The sequence below is a fragment of the Lepidochelys kempii genome, chromosome 3 (genome assembly GCF_965140265.1).
Source record: "Lepidochelys kempii isolate rLepKem1 chromosome 3, rLepKem1.hap2, whole genome shotgun sequence".
NCBI lineage: Eukaryota > Metazoa > Chordata > Testudines > Cheloniidae > Lepidochelys > Lepidochelys kempii.
In genome coordinates, this window is record NC_133258.1 from 84,856,057 (window position 1) to 84,875,618 (window position 19,562).

General features: G+C 41.2%; 1 protein-coding gene across 1 annotated transcript in view; it reads right to left on the minus strand.

The window, feature by feature from the left end:
- Nucleotides 1-19,562, minus strand: part of CDK19 (cyclin dependent kinase 19) — a 220,455-nt gene that overhangs the window by 49,027 nt on the left and 151,866 nt on the right.

A 19,562-nucleotide genomic window follows, 5' to 3' on the forward strand; every position in this document is an offset into this window, starting at 1 on the left:
TAAGGCAAGCCAGGCACAGCCTTGCCTGTGACCATCACACTCAGCTAGGGGATAGCTGTCTGGAGACTTAAAAGTCTGCAGGGGATCAGTGAGAGGGGATCACCGACCTGTGAACACAGTCTGGGTGGGGGGGAGACCCAGGAGAGAGGAGAAAAGGGGAGTTCCTGCTTTCTGGAAAGGGCCTAGTAAAGACAGACTAGAAGATATCCATAGGGAGCAGCTTATAGTAGGGGAGACTTGCTGGAAAGAAACAATATAGGAAGAAGCTCTGCAGGACCTAGGGGTTGCAGGCGAAAGGCAGAGAACTTCAGAGTAGCACAAGGGGGCAGAAGAGTTATGAGTATGTATTTTTATTTGAACTTACAGGTGAATCTTTCTTACACTAGAAAGGGATGCAAAAAGAAAAGGAGTACTTGTGGCACCTTAGAGACTAACACATTTATTTGAGCATAAGCTTTCGTGAGCTACAGCTCACTTCATCGGCTGCATGCAGTGGGAAGATTTTATATACACAGAAGACATGAAACAATGAGTGCTGCCATACACACTGTAACGAGAGTGATCAGGTAAAGAGAGCTATTACCAGCAGGAGAGAAAAAAAAACCCAAACAACAAACCACCACCTTTTGTAGTGATAATCAAGGTGGGCCACTTCCAGCAGTTGACAAGAACGTGTGAGGAACAGTAGGGGGGGAAATAAACATGGGGAAATAGTTTTACTTTGTGTAATGACACATCCACTCCCAGTCTTTATTCAAGCCTAATGTAATGGTGTCCAGTTAAGTAACCTGGCCAGAGGGCCAGGCCGTAGAGAACCCAGACAGACAGGCTCTTATGGGACCAAGGAAGTGGTTACTGGGGAGGGTGAGAGAGGGGGATGGCAGAGACAAGAACCCCTGCAACACCACAACCTTATGCCAGGGAGTTCTATGGCAGTCAGTGCAATTGCATACAGTCCACCATTCTGCAAGTATGGCCTACATTCTTTGTTCCCAGATATATGACTTTACATTTGGCTGTAAAGAAACACCTACTGTTTGCTTGAGCCTAGTTTATCAAGTCATCCAAATCACTCTATGACAGTTACCTGTCCTCTTCATAATATTCCACTCCCCCAATCTCTGTGCCATCTGCAAACCTTATCAGTGATGATTTTGTGTTTTCTTCCCGGTCATCACTAAAAATATTAAATAGCATAGGACCAAGAACAGATCCCTGAGAGTTCTCACTAGAAATACACTGCAATATTAGTTAATATTGTCCTTTGCACAAAACCTCTTCATCTGCTTTTAATTATTAATTACTTTAATTTTACCTTTAAAAACACTTATAAATAATTAAAATGTCAGCAATTTCTACAGTGAGGCACAAGCAGGAACCCAAGAACACTGTCAAGAACATTTAGATTTCTTGAATGGTAGCCCATGAAGTCCTTGTCTTGGGCCAGGTCCACACAATTTTTTTTGTTGATCATGAATGTGATTTTTATTAACTGTCATTTTTATACCAACAAAAGCCCTCATGTGGAAACAGTTATCCCAGCAAAATGTGTTTTTGCCAGTATAGCTAATTTTGTTAGGGGAACTGGTATAAGCTATACCAACAAAAGCAATCTTTTGCCAGAGTGTCTACAGCATAGCTTTACAGACAAACCTTTTCTAGTGCAGATTAAGCCTTGGCTGATAATACAAAGTCTTTACAAGCATCTCTTGCAATCTGCAAGTGTTCAAAGCAAACAAATTGTCCATTCCAAACATTAGCTATATAAAATGTGCATATTACATTACAACAATTGTTGTACAATTCAACAATAAGCAGGGCTTAGCCTTCCCTAAACATGAATACACATATTTTGGAAGATTTTCTACTATTGTATTAACAGCTACAAAAAAAATGAATGAGATTTTAAATGTGAAATTATTTAAATAGAGGGATACACAACAGCAACCTTCAAAGCATAACTTTAGATACTTTCATTCAAACATTATCATGAAGTAGGTTTAAATATACAGTTCAAAACTGCTGGCAACTCAACAGGTCACATCAAGTTCGACTTTCTCCAAGAATTAGAAGAGACAGTGAACAAAACTCATGCCATAATCTCAATCAGTTTATCAATTCCTAACACCATATCCCTGAAGTTAAAAGAAGATTTTCTCAAAGTCTCTTAACAGAGAATGCATTTGGCAAGGACAGTATCAATTTTAGCACACGGTTATTGCAAAAAATATAGACCACAGTCTCTTCAGCAAATCTAGGCAAAATGAAAAAGATGATACTTGCTCTCACTTTGCACACACAGATGAACTTTTAACTATAATTAAATGGACATTTAAGGGAAAGTGGGCAAACTTTTGCTGTAAATATCAAATTGGCTATAGCAGACATTGTCCAAGTTAAAAGCACATCAGAAGTTGGTGTCTATGAGGTGTCTGTCACCAACACAGTGGACATATGAATGTAGTAGTCATTACATAGGCATACTCAAAAAGTTGTGTAAAATGTAAGCAACTTTGAACAGGGACTGTCTAGTGTAGCCCTGATCTGGATTAAACCTCTACATTACAACAATATAAATGTTAAATAACAAATAATATTCACATGTTATCTACAGTAAGTAAATATTCAAATAAGGACACTTGCCAAGAACAGTTGAGGATGATGGATGATTGCTGTCCACTTAAGTTAAGGCTGCTCATTTTTCAGAGCAGACATCCAATGAAATCATAAGCAGCTGTTCACATGTGCCCATCTTGCTACTGCCACTACTACAGTAACTCCTCACTTAATGTTGTAGTTATGTTCCTGAAAAATGCTTTAAGCGAAACAATGTTAAGGGAATCCAATTTCCCCATAGGAACTAATGTCAATGGGGGGGATTAAGTTCCAGGGAAATTTTTTTCACAAGTCAAAAGACATTATATACACAGTATAAGTTTTAAAAAAACAATTTAATACTGTACATAGCAATGATGATTGTGAAGCTTGGTTGAGGTGGTGGAGTCAGAGGGTGGGCTATTTCCCAGGGAATGCCATGCTGCTAAATGATGAACTAGCACTCGGCTGAGCCCTTAGGGGTTAACACATTGTTGTTAATGTAGCCTTACTCTACAAGACAGCATGAATGGAGGGAAGAGACACAACAGACGCATGGCAGTGGCTGCAAACATTCCCTGCGGAAACTGAATGTGGTGATGAATCCATGCTATCTCACTGGAGCGCACCACTCCCTCCACTTTCCAAAGTGCCAGGGGGTGCATGTGTGTGAGACAGAGACACACAACGTATGTGTATGTGCACGCGCAAGAGAGAGAGAGAGACAAACATACACACATGATGTGTGTGTGTGTGTGCAAGCGTGTGTGTGAGAGAGAAATGTGTATTGCCCCTTTAAGTACGCTGACCTCACTCTAAGTACACTGCCTTTTTAAGTATATCAGCAAGTTGAGACAGAAGCTGCTACCAGCAAGCTCCCTCAGTCCTGAGCCCTATGGTATCCCCCGCCTGCTCTGTGGAGGTGGGGTACAGGAGTGGGGGGAGGGGAACACCCTGACATCAGCACCCCTCTTCTCCCCCACCCCCTGCACAGCAAGCAGGAGGCTCCCGGGAGCAGCTCAAAGGCAGAGGGCAGGAGCAGCACATGGCAGTGTGGGGAGGGACACCTGAACTGCCCGGCGCTTGGTACCCTGCTGGGTGGCTGCCACACAGGAAACTTAGAGGAGCTGATGGGGGGCTGCCGGCCCACCCTGGTTCCAAACCCCCGACAGCTAGCTCCAATGGGCTGCTCTTTCTGCAAGCAGTGGACAAAGCAGGCAGCTGCCAAACAACGTTATAAGGGAGCATTGCACAAGTTTAAACAAGCATGTTCTCTAATAGATCTGCGACGTAACAACAAAACAACGTTAACTAGGAGGACGTTAAGTGAGGAGTTACTGTACAAGCTGATATTGTGTTTCTAGGGAAGAGCAGGCCCAATTTCAGGCACCATGACATAATTAAACTGCTGAATCATTGCATAAAGCATTAGTATATTCTGTTTCCAGCTAGTCAGTACAATGTCAGTAGTGCCAGGTAAAGTGTAATTTTTGACAATATAATAAAGGGCTCCACTTCAACAGTGTGGGCCATACATCACATTGCCTTGAGAACATAAAAAACAAAAGATAATGTGTGCCAAAATGATATACTGGAAGACCACCGGAATGGCTTAGAAGAGAAAGACAGCCACTAGAAAAGTATATCACATTAAATATTAAGCAAGGTACAATTAATCCCTTAAATATGTGATGCTTAAAGCATCACAACTGCAAAGATACCTGACCGACAGTGCTTAGCTAAATGTTGATTTTGATCTTGTGACTGAAATAAAGACAAGAAGAGAGAAGCACATTATGCACTTCCCCTTAGGGAGATTTTTCACATTTCACACTAAGAAATAAGATGTTCATTCTGGAAACTTCCCTTGCCCTTTTTCCTCATTAATATACTGGTACAAGCCATGCTTGCTTAATCAAGTTGTGTTTATTTTGTTCTCAAAGGCATCTATTCACAATATATTTTTGTTGCTACCTTGACAATCATAGCAGCTTTGAGTGGAATAAAATAAAATAAATGTCACTGATACTGTGAGGACATTTTGATCACTATAGTACAGAAAGTGCATTAACTTTTTGGAGAAAAATTTGTAAGTATAAGCAGTTATTTAAAAATCCGCAAGCATCAGATTGATCTACCACAACTAAAAATCAAAGCAGTGATCAAAAACAACCTGCAGAAATTAAGGGGCAGGTGGTGTACATTGTCATTCTTTCATTAAAGTTCCTAACGTGTGATTCTCCTCTGAAAATCATCACTGTCAAAAATGGAACCTTCATACTCAACAGATAGGATTCTGAATACACAGTGGAACCCAATCTGCTTAGCTTACTGACTAAAGTAAATTTTTTACTATATTTTAAATCTGTTAACATAACATAGCTAATAAGATCGTGGGAGATGGAGATGGGGTCTACACATGCCCCTATCACCATCAGAATTGTTACATAAATTCCTACTTCAGAAACCTGATTTTGGGTGACTGGGGGCTAGAACGAACCCAAAACAACTTAGATTCTGGGTTGAGTTTTGCAAGTCTGGCAATCATTTATTTGTAAACTGCAAAGATTTCACCTGGAAGTAAGTTGGGCAAAAAAGAATCCCACAATGTTGTTTTTATGTACTCATTGTATAGCAGAACTGCAACTTAACGATTGACTGTGTGGCATCAGGAGATGTGCTCAGAACAAAACAACAGAAAGCAAGCAGAACTTTAGTATAACAGGACTCACAGAACAGCTGAGTTCCTAGGCTCATGTAACAACCTGCACTGATCTCAAGATTGTTCAAGAGGTTGTTTCTTCAAAGAGAATTATATTTTAGCCAGCAACTAAAATATTAAATAGCTCACAATAATGCACATAGGCTATGGTGGAATCCATGTTAGTAGCTGTTTTCCTATTAATTAAAAAAAACTGGGAATAGTCTATACATTGTTGTGATAAAGATTCCTGCACCTGTATTTAATTAATCTGGAGATAGAACTCTGCTGCAACAACTAGCAAAGAAGTGTGCCTAAGCTGATTTCTAAGCTGGTTAGTCTGCTGTTTTGATCACATTCTTTTGAATGTTTTTTCTATAAAAAGTTTTAAAAGTTGTTAAGGAATTCCAAGTGGGTGTTTTATGATTCTAAAATATACAATAGCATACAGAACCAGATATCACACAGCGACAAGGTATTGTGAATAAAATCAACAGGGGGCCAAATTCAATAACATCAGGGATGAATCTATCCAGGGGTCGGCAACCTTTGAGAAGTGGCGTGCCAAGTCTTCATTAATTTAAGGTATCGTGTGCTAGTAATAAATTTTACATTTACAGGGCCCCCCCGACTGAACCCCAGGCCGGCAGTGGGCTGAGTGGGGCTGGTGGCCGGGACCTCGGCTGGCAGGGGCAGGTGAACGGAAGCCCAGACTGGCAGCGGGCTGAGCAGCTCAGCGTGCTGCCGGTCTGGGGTTCTGTCTGCCACCCGCGCTGCCAGTCTGTGGTCCCGGCCGCTGGCCCGCTCATCCCGCTGCCGGCCTGGATGGATGGAACCCCGGGCTGGCAGCAGGCTGGCGGCGGGGATCCTGGCTGGCAGGGGCCGGCGGACAGAACCCCAGACCGGCAGCGCGGGCAGCAGATGGAACCCCAGACCAGCAGTGCGTTGAGCTGCTCAGCCTGCTGCCAGTCTGGGGTTCCGTCCACCGGCCCCTGTCAGCCGGGGGCCTGGACACCGGCCCCGCTCAGCCCGCTGCCTGCCCAGGGTTCCGTCCATTCAGGCCGGCAGCGGGCTGAGTGGGACCAGCAGCCTGGTTGGCAGCAGAGTGCAACTAAAAATCAGCACGCGTGCCGCAGGTTGCTGACCCCTGATCTATCCTAATGCGGTGTTTTTATGTACAGTATGACATTTATAAATTTAGGCCAAAAGTTTCAGAGCTAGGTGCCTATATTCAGGCACCTAAATCATTATACAAGCACTTAAATAAAATAAATGGCCTGATTTTCAGAGATGTTTGGCACCCACAACTCCCTTTGACTTTGGAAGTAAATGTTGGAGATATGTCCAGTTAGCAGCTATACTGTTATACAATTCTCTCTTGTCGGAGATTACAAAAATATTGAAGAAGCATATGCAAAAATGTGTTCTGAATATATAGATACGGTCCTCTCCAAAAACGTGTGTACTGGAATTTGCTGCTTAATTAAATCTTCCAGTGAAAAGCAAGAAATGGATACCAGTTCTCTAATGGTAACAAAACATATAATACTCAAAAATGGAACTCTAATTTGCCATCTGTGTATTCAGATTAGTTGAAAGAACTGTCAAAAGGAGAAAATTTTACAGGGGTGAAAAAAGTAGGGGAAATGCCCTAAAATATGGCCTGATCTGGAGGCATTAATGTGAATGTGTATCTTTTATAACTGAGGTCATTTCTGAAAACAGTATTGCATAGATTACATTGGTCAAATTCATTTCACTATATTTTTCTTTATATTTGTGCTTTTTTGAAAAATAACATTGAAAAAATATATAGGCCAAAATTCCTGTTGATGTCCTGCATGGCAAAAACTGGCTAGCTTGGCTGTTTTGTGATTAAATACTGTATACACAGGAAGCTGGATTTTATACCTTTTATCCATACACATGCAAAAGTATGACTTATTCTGGAGGTCTTAGTCATAAAAATCAACTTTCTGCTTCAAAATTAAGCTTTTATATTTACATCTTTCCCACATACTCTTCTTAATAAGTACCTAATTAGTGTGGCTTTTCATTAAGTATTTTGGGCTATGACTAACTTGGTCATGAGAGGTCACTTTGGCACCTAATGATCTTCCAATATGACCATATTTTTGTACATGCGGTCAGGACTGCATCCAGTATACTACATCCTGCAGGTCCACGTTGAAAAATTGGAAAGGCTACAGAAAAGAGCCACAAAAATAACTAGAGGACTAGAAAAATGCCTTACAGTGAGAGACTTATGAGCTCAATCTGTTTATTAAAAAGAAGATGGAGAGGTGACTTGATTACAGTACATAAGTACCTTCATCAGTAGAAAATACCAGGTACTAAAATGGCTCTTTAATCTAATGGAGAATGGCATAACAAGAACTTGACTAGAAGTGGAAGCCAGACAAATTCAAATTAGATTAGGGCATAATTTTTTAACAATACGGACAAACTATCAAGAGAAGTAGTGGACTCTCTATCGCTTGATGTTTTCAAATCTAGACTGGATGCCTTTCTGGAAGGTATGCTTTAGTCAAATATCAAAGTTATTGGGCTCAATTTAGGGGTAACTGGGTGAAAATTTAATGGCCTGTGATATACATGTCAAAGTAGACTATGTAAAGTCCCTTATGGCCTTTACAATCTATGAATCTAAGAATTTTGTACAACATTAAAAATAAACAAGAGAGAGGCAGAATAGCCAGCCAGGGCTGGCCATTGGTGAATTTCTATTCACACCTCCACAGCACAGATTATCTTTTTTTGAATGACATTTAATATACCATTTTGCAAAGGCACTTTCTCTTAAGCAAACATTTACTTTTTGTCCCTTGCATTTGTTTTTTTCTTTCCCTTCACTTTATTTTCCCTTTCTTCTACTATGTGTTTTTCCTTTATCAGTTTATTTGCCACTCAATCTAATTTTGCTATATTGTTTAGTAACCAATCTTTCCCTTTCCTTCTCTTTCCCCTCCATTCCCTTCCTCTTTCTTTTCATATTCTGTGTTCTCTTTTTCTTCCTTCCAAATTTCCAGTCTTTCTATGCTCTCCCTCTATCATTGCTTCCCTTACCCATGTTCCCCATTCCAACCCTCTCAGTAGTCTCACAAATCTTCCTATTCTCTCGGTCTCTTCCCTGATCAAAAAACATTTATACAGCCCTTCTTCACCCAAAACAAAAATCAATAGGCATGTCCACACACAACATGCTTTTTCTCTCCCTTCCCTACCCCACAAAAATCAACACACATTCGAATTTCCTGCACTGATTAAATTCAGAGAGGAAAAATGTTGTATTATGCCAATATCCAGTATGTGCAATCTGGTGTCCTGACAGTGATGTGAGTGGATATTTTTCTTAAATAACTGGTTGATAATTCTCCACAGCAAGAGCGATTGGTTCTGGCAGTGAGTGGAGGCATTCAAAGTTCACAAGGTAATCTGCAGTCTAATAGTACAGCAGGGTGTGCTTCGACGAGACTGTTATGGTAGAGGAGAGATTGGATTTCTTTTTTCTTTGTTTAAACAGCTACAAGACCACCTTGTGCCAGAACCTATCTGCACATGCATGTATCTTCTACCTCCAATGCTCAAATTTTCTTCACAATTTTTCTGTTGCGGATCACCAGAGAATCTTGGACATCTGTGAGGGGCAACTAGATGCTTCAGCACCAGTGTGTCCAATGTCTGTGGTTTGTGAGTGGTTCTGGTGACTCACTAGATCTTTTTTTCTGATGGTCTTTCGTTGGTGATGGTGGTGGGGATTTACTTACAAGAAAGTTTTGGACTTTGACCAGGACATGAGCTTCTACTTGTCTGGAGGCCAGGAGGATTCTGAAATCAGCATTGAGAATGTGGTGGTTAGTACAGGATAGGGGTGTATTTTCTGTGCTGTCTTTATCCATGTCCGGTTTAAAAAAAAAAAATCAGATCCAGGATATGACCAGCTGTTTGTGTAGATCCAGAAACGACCTGTGAGAAACCAAGAGTGGAAAGTACAGAGAGAAAAAATTGGGCTTAAGGTGTTGTCAATAGGGATACTGAAGTCTCTCAGAACAGTAAGACTTAGGAAATTTCATCACCATTTCAGAGAGCATCTCAATTCTGCTAGGAAACCTTTGCTTTTTGGAGGCCTACATATTCACAGTAGAAACATCTTGGACTTTTCTCTAGATTTGTATGGTACTTTGATTCCCTAAAATAATTGTTTGTCTTGAGATGATCTCTCTTGCATTTGAGGCTGGACTGGACATGCTGGAACATGGTAACAAGACAACTGAGGAGACGAGGACAGACGAAGTGGCAGTAATCAAGAAGGGAGGATAAAAAACCATGTAAGATTGTAGGCAGATGAAGACTAAAGAATAGAAATGGTCAATATTGCAGTGGTTGAAATAACACTTCTGACCCAGTTGCACCCCAATAAATACACTCTGTACTTTCCTCAAACTCTCCCCTTACTATGAACACAAAATGCCAGCTATGAAACAAAGTGATATTGCTGGCTTGGGCAAGTTCAGTTGCTATAGAAACAGCAGAAACAGTAAGTTGCAAGTCTCACATTTAAGTTACAAGCGATAAAAAACGATCAGACAAATCCCTGCTGAGATGCATTTGAGGTTTGATTGTATACTAAAGGAACAACTGCAAAAAGAACAAGATCAACAGCAACAAACAACTTGTGTGAAAATTTGAAACATACGCAGCAAGGGGTCTAGATGCTGATATAATTTAGCAAGTTGATTACAAGAAGTAAATATAAATTATAGTGTTTTCTCTTCTTCTACTATCAGTGGGCCAGTGGCAATTAACAGATCTCAATGTGAGAGAGCTGGAAATACTGAGGTAACAAGTATTTATTATTTAAGAAAAAAATTTGAAATGCAAACATGAACGTGACCATAAGAACACTGATGTTTATTGAATCAATGTAACTCCTATGAAGTCTTTAACTGGGAGTGGTTGGAGAAGAAAAAAACAAAAAACAAACAAACAAAAGTAAAACTGTCTACAATCTTGAGAGGAACACAATTAATTAGGTCATAACAGGAACAGTATTCTACAATGGATCGTAGCATATTAATTGTAATAACATTTACTGTTCTTGTACTTAAATACAGTGACACAATTCTTCAGAGATGTGATAAAGAACTACATTCCCATGAGAGCCTCCTTTGGTCATGCAGCTTTCCATATACTATTCTTTATTGTTTATACCCAAAAAAATGTGTTTCCCTGTTGGAATGTATCACTGGACAAAGAATGATATGAAATAGACATTTTCTATTGTAAAAAAATAAAGTATTTTTCTACATAAAGTTTAAAGTCTTGGTTATTTAACAATTATTTATAGGCTAGGCAGCATAAACCTTTTGCCCTTGGAGACCTATCTAAATTCATTCTTAAGACACAAGCAAAAATGAGTTTGGTGGTTTCCTCCTAGTCTTTAGATCACAAACACACAGATCAGAAAGCCATTAGGCTGCATAGTTTTACACTGACAGTCTGCTACAAAGTAGCCAGTGGTTGTTGAAGGTCAGGATTTAGGTACACTATCAGATTTGTTTGGAGAAACTTGCACCCAGCTTGCCTGCACTACCCCAAAATCCCCCATCCACAAGAAACACATTCATACAATAAAATAGAAAAAAAGTCATTAAATGGCTTTTAATCAGAAGCTCATCAGAACAAAAATCCACCCTTCAACTCAAAACATTTTAGTCAAACATACTGCATTATTGAACTAATGTTTTTGCAGACAATCATCAAACTTATTAATATAGTAATTAGTCAATAATGGCTCTTTAGCTCTTTAAATCATTCCAGCCCTCTAATAGTTTTTGGTGTTCTTTTCTGAGCTCCTTCCACTGTATTTAACTACATGAAACACAGTATTCAGAAACACAGAATAGTATTGTCATTCCACCACCCATTGTGAGAAAACTGTTTGGTCAACATCTTTCTGGTATTGAGGTACCTCATAGGACACAGTATCTAATTAGTTCTTCACATTGCAATATGATAGGACTACAAAGAAAAGCCAGCTCATATAAGCCTGACAAGAGATCTCTTTTGACAAAATGACTTTCAAATTTTCTCCCTCCCACTGAATTATCAGCATTTCAAGTTATTTTTCCCCAGATTAATTAGTTCATATTTTCCCAAAGTTAACTACATTACATTCTCTGTCTAGATTTTCCCTCTAGTTCTTTTTGTATTATATCTCTGTTCTACTGCAATTAGCATTACCTCTCAATGCAGCAGCATCTATGAATTTCATCAAAATGCAGTTCACCATTTCTTCCACAACAATGTTTTATACAAGTATTACATTCAACAAGACCAGACTGATACAGACCACTATAGTGCACACTAGAGCCAGAATTATGTCTAACATCTAGGAAATCTGCACAAAAGAGTAGGAAATCTTTTTTAAAAAACAGTTGGAGATAATTCAACTGAAACTGAAATTAGTCTAAGTCTAAAAAGAAAAATGGGTAACAGAGGCAAATGTGGTTAAGCAATTAGGTAACAAGAAGAATAAGCCCGTGAAGTAAGTAGTGCAATGCAAGGCTTTTAAAACAAAATGATCTAATAAGAACAAAGATGAAGAATGATACAGAAAATAGAAAGCTAACAATGGACACTATTAGGCCTAGAATTTCTGGTTTCCTCAATACCACCACCTTGACATCTCCCTTTTTCTTTAAATTGGATGGACATCAGACCAAAAGCTACTACTGCAGAGAAAATGGAAATGAAAATAAATATGGATGTTTAAAAATAAAAAGCCAAGTGTAGCCACATTTTTATCTTTTAAAGAAGTGTAGCTTCAAAATTCCATATTCATGGGCTGTTTGTTCTCAGACAAGCAGCAACTTTGGCCTCAGAGATATGCTTCAATCATATTCAAAACAATCAGAACCTAATTTCACCCTATGCCCTTTCTTTACAGTTGATAATGAAGACAGCATTTATTGTCTTCTCCCTTACTAAGTCAGACATCTACCCTCTTCCTCTGCAGGATGGTAGTTTTAACGTGAAATGTACAAGGGACTGATTTTTAAACAGTTGAAAGAAAGAGTGCAGTTCTGAATTTGAGACCAAGAAACTACTGAACAGATTTCCCTGAGACGCAGAAGAGAGGAGAAATCAAAATATTGAATAGCTGCTCATAAGGTGAGAACACCCTCCATCCTGTTCATTGACAGGTGCAAGGATCCTGAGGAAAAAAACAATATATGATCATGTAATTAAAGAGTGCACAAGCAGCCTTAATTCTAGGATTTCCTAACTTTTGCGTGCTTAACAATGTTCTTTTAATGTATTTTTGTGTATAATTTCCTCAGTTTAAAAAAACACCAAATTCCAACATATGATGCCCTATAGATAACCCACAACCTTTAGCTCCAATGCACAGACCTCTGCCATTTGAACTAACAGAGTAACTGACAGAAGTGGGATGGGACACTTTACCAGTGGGTTTTCACATACACTTGCTCTCAGCAGAGGAATGGTGAGACTCAGACTCAGGCTCCAGTCCAGACACTGGAGGAGATGTGGTCTACTAGGCACAGACTCTCCCTTTACAAAAACCATGTTGCTCTTCCCCAACAAATCGTGTTCATCTGTTTGCCTGATAATTCTGTTCTTTACTATAGTTTTAATCAATTTGGCTGGTACTGAAGTTAGTCCTATTGGTCTGTACTTGCTGGGATTTGTTGGGAAAGAGTCATCGTGACTTTTGTAAAGGTAAATCATGCCTCAACAACCTATCAGAATTCTTTGAGAGGGCATATAAACATGTGGTTAAGGGTGATCCGGTGGACATAGGGTACTTAGATTTTCAGAAAGCGTTTGACAAGGTCCCTCACAAAACCCTCTTAAGCAAAGTAAGCTGTCATGGGCTAAGAGGGAAGGTCCTCTCATGAATCAGTAACTGGTTAAAAAACAGGAAACAAAGGATAGGAATAAATGGTCAGTTTTCAGAATGGAGAGAGGGAAATCATAGAATCATAGAATATCAGGGTTGGCAGGGACCTCAGGAGGTCATCTAGTCCAACCCCCTGCTCAAAGCAGGACCAATCCCCAATTAAATCATCCCAGCCACGGCTTTGTCAAGCCTGACCTTAAAAACTTCTAAGGAAGGAGATTCTACCATCTCCCTAGGTAACGCATTCCAGTGTTTCACCACCCTCCTAGTGAAAAAGTTTTTCCTAATATCCAATCTAAACCTCCCCCACTGCAATTTGAGACCATTACTCCTTGTCCTGTCATCTTCTACCACTGAGAACAGTCTAGAACCATCCTCTTTGGAACCACCTCTCAGGTAGTTGAAAGCAGCTATCAAATCCCCCCTCATTCTTCTCTTCTGCAGACTAAACAATCCCAGCTCCCTCAGCCTCTCCTCATAAGTCATGTGTTCCAGACCCCTAATCATTTTTGTTGCCCTTCGCGGGACTCTCTCCAATTTTTCCACATCCTTCTTGTAGTGTGGGGCCCAAAACTGGACACAGTACTCCAGATGAGGCCTCACCAATGTCAAATAGAGGGGAACGATCACGTCCCTCGATCTGCTGGCTATGCCCCTACTTATACATCCCAAAATGCCATTGGCCTTCTTGGCAACAAGGGCACACTGTTGACTCATATCCAGCTTCTCGACAACTGTCACCCCTAGGTCCTTTTCTGCAGAACTGCTGCCAAGCCATTTGGTCCCCAGTCTGTAGCGGTACATTGGATTCTTCTGTCCTAAGTGCAGGACCCTGCACTTATCCTTGTTGAACCTCATCGGATTTCTCTTGGCCCAATCCTCCAATTTGTCTAGGTCCCTCTTTATCCTATCCCTACCTGCCACCGTATCTACCACTCCTCCTAGTTTAGTATCATCTGCAAATTTGCTGAGAGTGCAATCTACACCATCCTCCAGATCATTTATGAAGATATTGAACAAAACCGGCCCCAGGACCGATCCCTGGGGCACTCCACTTGATACCGGCTGCCATCTAGACATGGAGCCATTGATCACTACCCGTTGAGCCCGACAATCTAGCCAGCTTTCTACCCACCTTATAGTGCATTCATCCAGCCCATACTTCTTTAACTTGCTGACAAGAATACTGTGGGAGACCGTGTCAAAAGCTTTGCTAAAGTCAAGAAACAATACATCCACTGCTTTCCCTTCATCCACAGAACCAATAATCTCATCATAGAAGGCGATTAGATTAGTCAGGCATGACCTTCCCTTGGTGAATCCATGCTGACTGTTCCTGATCACTTTCCTCTCATGTAAGTGCTTCAGGATTGATTCTTTGAGGACCTGCTCCATGATTTTTCTGGGGACTGAGGTGAGGCTGACTGGCCTGTAGTTCCCAGGATCCTCCTTCTAGCAATCCCCTAGGGATCTGTACTGGGACCAGTGCTGTTCAACATATTCATAAATGATCTGGAAAAAGGGGTAAACAGTGAGGTGGCAAAGTTTGCAGATGACACAAAATTACTCAAGATAGTTAAGTCTAAAGCAGACTGTAAAGAGCTACAAAGGGATCTCACAAAAATGAGCAAGTAGGCAACAAAATGGCAGATGAAATTCAGTGTTGATAAATGCAAAGTAATGCATATTGGAAAACATAATCCCAACTATACATATAAAATGATGGGGTCTAAATTAGCTTTACCACTCAAGAAACAGATTTTGGCGTCATCGTGGATAGTTCTCTGAAAATATCTGATCAATGTGCAGCAGCAGTGAAAAAAGTTAACAGAATGTTAGGAGCCATTAGGAAAGGGATAGATAATATGACAGTAAATATCATAATGCCACTATATAATACTCCTGGGGGAATTCTGCATCACTGCATGATACAGAATGTATGCAGAAATTAATGTTTTGTGCCGAATTTCCTTTTTCCCCCCACAGAGGCTGCAGGGCCGCTGGATCCAGCAGAGCCCAGCTCCACACCTCACAATTAGAAGACACTGCCAGGGAGTGGGGGACAGAGTGGGAGGGTTTCAGGCAGCTGCAGTTCCTGGAACACCCTGAAGGAAGGAGGCGGCATGCAGGAAATTCCACACAAGCCCAGGACCCAACATCAGACTGTTCTCCCTCTGGATCCCTAAGCTCTGGGAGGGTAGTGGGTGCGTGCGAGTGTCTGGGCTGGGGGGCGGGGGGGTGATGGCTGTGCTCTGGGGAGGCAGAGGTGCATGTCTCTGCTCTGTGGGAGGTGTGGCTGGGCTCTGGGAGTGAAGGGGTGTGAATGGCTGGGCTCGAGGGTGCTCTGCAGCTGGGCTTTGGGGGTTAAGGGGAGCAAGTGTCTGGGCTAGGGGGTGCCCTATGGCTGGGCTCTTGGATGTAGGGTGTCTGGCCCCCTGGGCTAGGTTGTGCCGGGGGAGGGGCAGAGAAACAGGAACTGTGTGGTCGTAGGGGTTTCTTTAACTCTCTACTCCTTGGGAATTTTGTGTGTCTATATTGTTATAGATATAGTTATTGATAGGTATTTTGAAATAAATTACCAAAATAATTGAAACTGGCATGATTATATAGTGTTATTTTGACAAATAAATTATACAGAATTTTAAAATATTGTGCGCATAATTTTTAATTTTTTGGTGCAAATTCTTCAGGTGTAATATAAATCCACTGTATGCCCACACTTTGAAAACTGTGTGCACTTCTGGTCGTTCCATCTCAAAAAAGATATATTACAAATGGAAAAGGTACAGAGAAGGGTAACAAAAATTATTAAGGATATGGAACAGCTTCTATATGAGGAAAGGGATTAAAAAGACTGGGACTATGCAGCTTGGAAAAGAAGCTACTAAGGGTGGATGTGATAGACATCTACAAAATCCTGACTAGTATGAAGAAAGTGAATAAGGAAGTGTTATTTAACCCTTCACATAACACAAGAACCAGGAGTCACCCAATGAAATCAATAGGCAACAGGTTTAAAACAAACAAAAGGAAGTACACTTCTTCACACAACACACAGTCAAACCGTGGAACTCATTGCCAAGAGATGTTGTGAAGGCCAAAACTACAACTGGATTAGAAAAAAAGACTTAGGTAAATTAATGGAGGATAGGTCTATGACAGGTTGGACACCCCCCTTCTCCCCACCCCTGTTCAGGATGCCACCTGATGTACTGGGGTTTCACTGAGCCTCTCCTGCTCCACCAGCCTGAATTCCCTCTCCCTGTTTTGCTGAATTAGGCTCTCCAGCCTCTTGCAGCACACACACACAGGTAGGGCCAAATCCAGCTGCAGAAACAGACTGAAGTCAGCGCTGTGTGAGAGGACTCACCCAGCACTCACATGCACACCCCTTTTGGGAGATAATCCCAAACTAATACTGTCTTGCACTGTATAGAAAGATCTGCACAGCACAAGCTCAGTCTTTGTTCCTCAGGTGTTTCCAGGTGCTTTGTTGTACAGAAGAGCGAGGTCCTCCCATAATGTCATTTTCCCCCTTTTACATCTTCTCCCCACTTGCTGGAAAGCTCTTTTGCTGTGACCTTGGTCAAACAGTTCCCACTGTGTAGTGCTATCTCCAAGATGTTTCTATTGTACACAGTTCCTGGGGTAATCCTTGTGCTGGTGTGCATGTCCTAAATAAGCCATTAACATTGTTTGGCCTTCTTACTGTTGTACCTGAAAGGCTGCTTGTGGGTGTTTTCAACCTCGGGACATGTTTCAGCAACACATACATAATGTGACAAAGTTCCTCCTCTTCCTTGGTGGGTCCTGCGCTTATTGGCGGATTTGCTTGCCTCAGAGATTCACAGCAGCCCTCAGTTTCACCACTTTCGTGGCTCAAATCTGCCGTTCGCTCAGATAACCTCATCACTGGCCACCATGGGGAAAAAGAGAACAACCCCCCGCAGTCTCTGCTGATCCACCATGTAGGTCGGGGAACAGCCCAGAGACCTCCCCTCTGGTGGAACCCACAGTCCAAGTCAACTCCTCCTGTGTGTGATCAGGAGTTGGGAGGTTTGGGGGGGTTCCAGGCCAGGGCCCTGTGGATTGCAGCTGTCTAAAGTGCCTCCTGTAATAGCTGCATGACAGCTACAACTCCCTGAGCTACTTCCTCATAGCCTCCTCCCAACACCTTTGTTATCCTCACCACAGGACCTTCCTCCTGGTGTCTGATAACGCTTGTACGTCTCAGTCCTCCACCAGCACGTCTTCTCACTCCCAGCTCCTTACGCCCGCCCCCCCACTGATGGGAGGTCCTTTTAAAACCAGGTGTCCTGATTAGCCAGCCTGCCATAATTGATTCTAGAAAGTTCTTAATTGGCTCCAGGTGTCTTGATTAGCTTGCCTGTCTTAATTGGTTCTAGCAAGTTCCTGATTGCTCTAGCGCAGCCCCTGCTCTGGTCACTCAGGGAACAGAAAACTATTCATCCAGTGGCCAGTATATTTGCCTTCTACCAGACTCCTGTACCCCACTGGTCTGGGTCTGTCACAATAGCCAAACTTCATAATTTCACACATGACGATAGCACATACAATGAGATATTACTGTCTAGCAGATCAAGACTTTTAGAATGACACTTCACATGGCATACTTTGTATAAGACATATCCTAATTACATGACAGTGGTGAATATTGGGGTGTCAGGGTATAACAAGGTCCATCAATGGCTAGTAGCCAAGATGGTCAGGGATGCAACCACATGCTCTGGGTGTCCCTAAGACTGACTGCCAGATGCTGGGATTGGACCACAGGGGATTTATCTTTGATGATCACCCTGTTCTATTTATTCCATTTGAAGCATCTGCCACTGTCGGAAGACAGGATATTCGGCTAAATGAAATCTCCTCTCCCTTCCTAAAACTGCTCAAAAATGTCAGACAGAATGTTCACGGTTTGTTATATAAAACACTGTAAACTAATGATCTGATGTGATTTCTTGCAAAAGAGCAATTCCTATAAAACATATGGTTAACTTATAAACTGAAATGGTATGATCAGAACTGAAAGATATGTTTTTTGCTAGATGTAACAAATTGTTTTGAAGTATATGAACAAAAATAAAGTCTATCCACTGCTTGATCAACGAATGAAGCAGTTAAAGGAAGTTATGGTACTGGAAAATTGACTGCTGATATCCAGTGTAAATGAGGTCACCACAGTCAAGAGTGGAATGTATGGAACTATACAAGAATTCATAAATGAAAGAATCCTCCTTGAACATACCTTTCTGGAGACTCAGGGATTTCTTCAGGTTGCCTAGGGATGATGGGTTGTTGAAGAATGTTTGCAAGACAAAATTAAAACTCAAGATAGACTCAGGATTTTGAGCATACTTTCCTAGTACTTTACTTCATAATGTATTGCTTTGTTTTGTTCCAGTTGATGACTATGCAGTTAAAGTTACAGAGAAAAGAACTGTAAAAAAATAGAATTCCAAAACAATCAACAGAATTTAAATTAAGCTGTTATGCAACATAATCTATCCAAAAGCACTCATTGGTGCTGATTTTGCAACTGTATACTTCAGTTTAAAATACCTAAGTGGTATTTTGGGGAGGGCAAGGAAGAAAAGAAATATGAAGGAGAGAAATGGACGGAAAAAAGAAAAAAATGGTGAAATAATTTCAATAAAAAAATCAAAAGGAAGCAGTTGTTCAAAACAACACATTCATATTATCTCAAGGTTTCTCAACAAATCACAATCCACTCTAACTCACTTCCCATGGAACGTCTCAATATTGGATAATTTAGGGCCAGATTCTGTGTGGTCCTTAGGTAGACGTGCAATAAGGTTGGGGGAGGGGGAGAGGACAGAGGGTATAAGGAGATTGCCCCCCCCCGCCAACTCATTTAAGGGCCAGGTGTATTTTCGAACCCTGTGCTCATGAGAGTACACGGACTGCTCCCAAGCTGCTCCCTCATGGGCACATGGCACCTCAAAGGGGATGAGACCATTGTTCTATCCACTTAGACACACCACCTGCAAAGCAATGTGGAGGAAGTAAGCTGCATCCCATTAAAGATGTAATAACAGGTCACAGCCCCTAGTTGTGTAAGAGCTCCAGAACACATTCTGCTTCAGAATGCCTCAGGATGCTATGGCCAAGTCAACACAATTCTACATTGCTCCTTACCAGAAGATGTGCCTAATTTACCTTTATTTTAGAAATGTAAAATAAAGATCTGACTCAAAAAATACTGAGATGAGACTTAGTTTTATATATTCTTAAACTAGGACTTCCAGAAATTAATGATACACTGCCACTGTCCTTAAT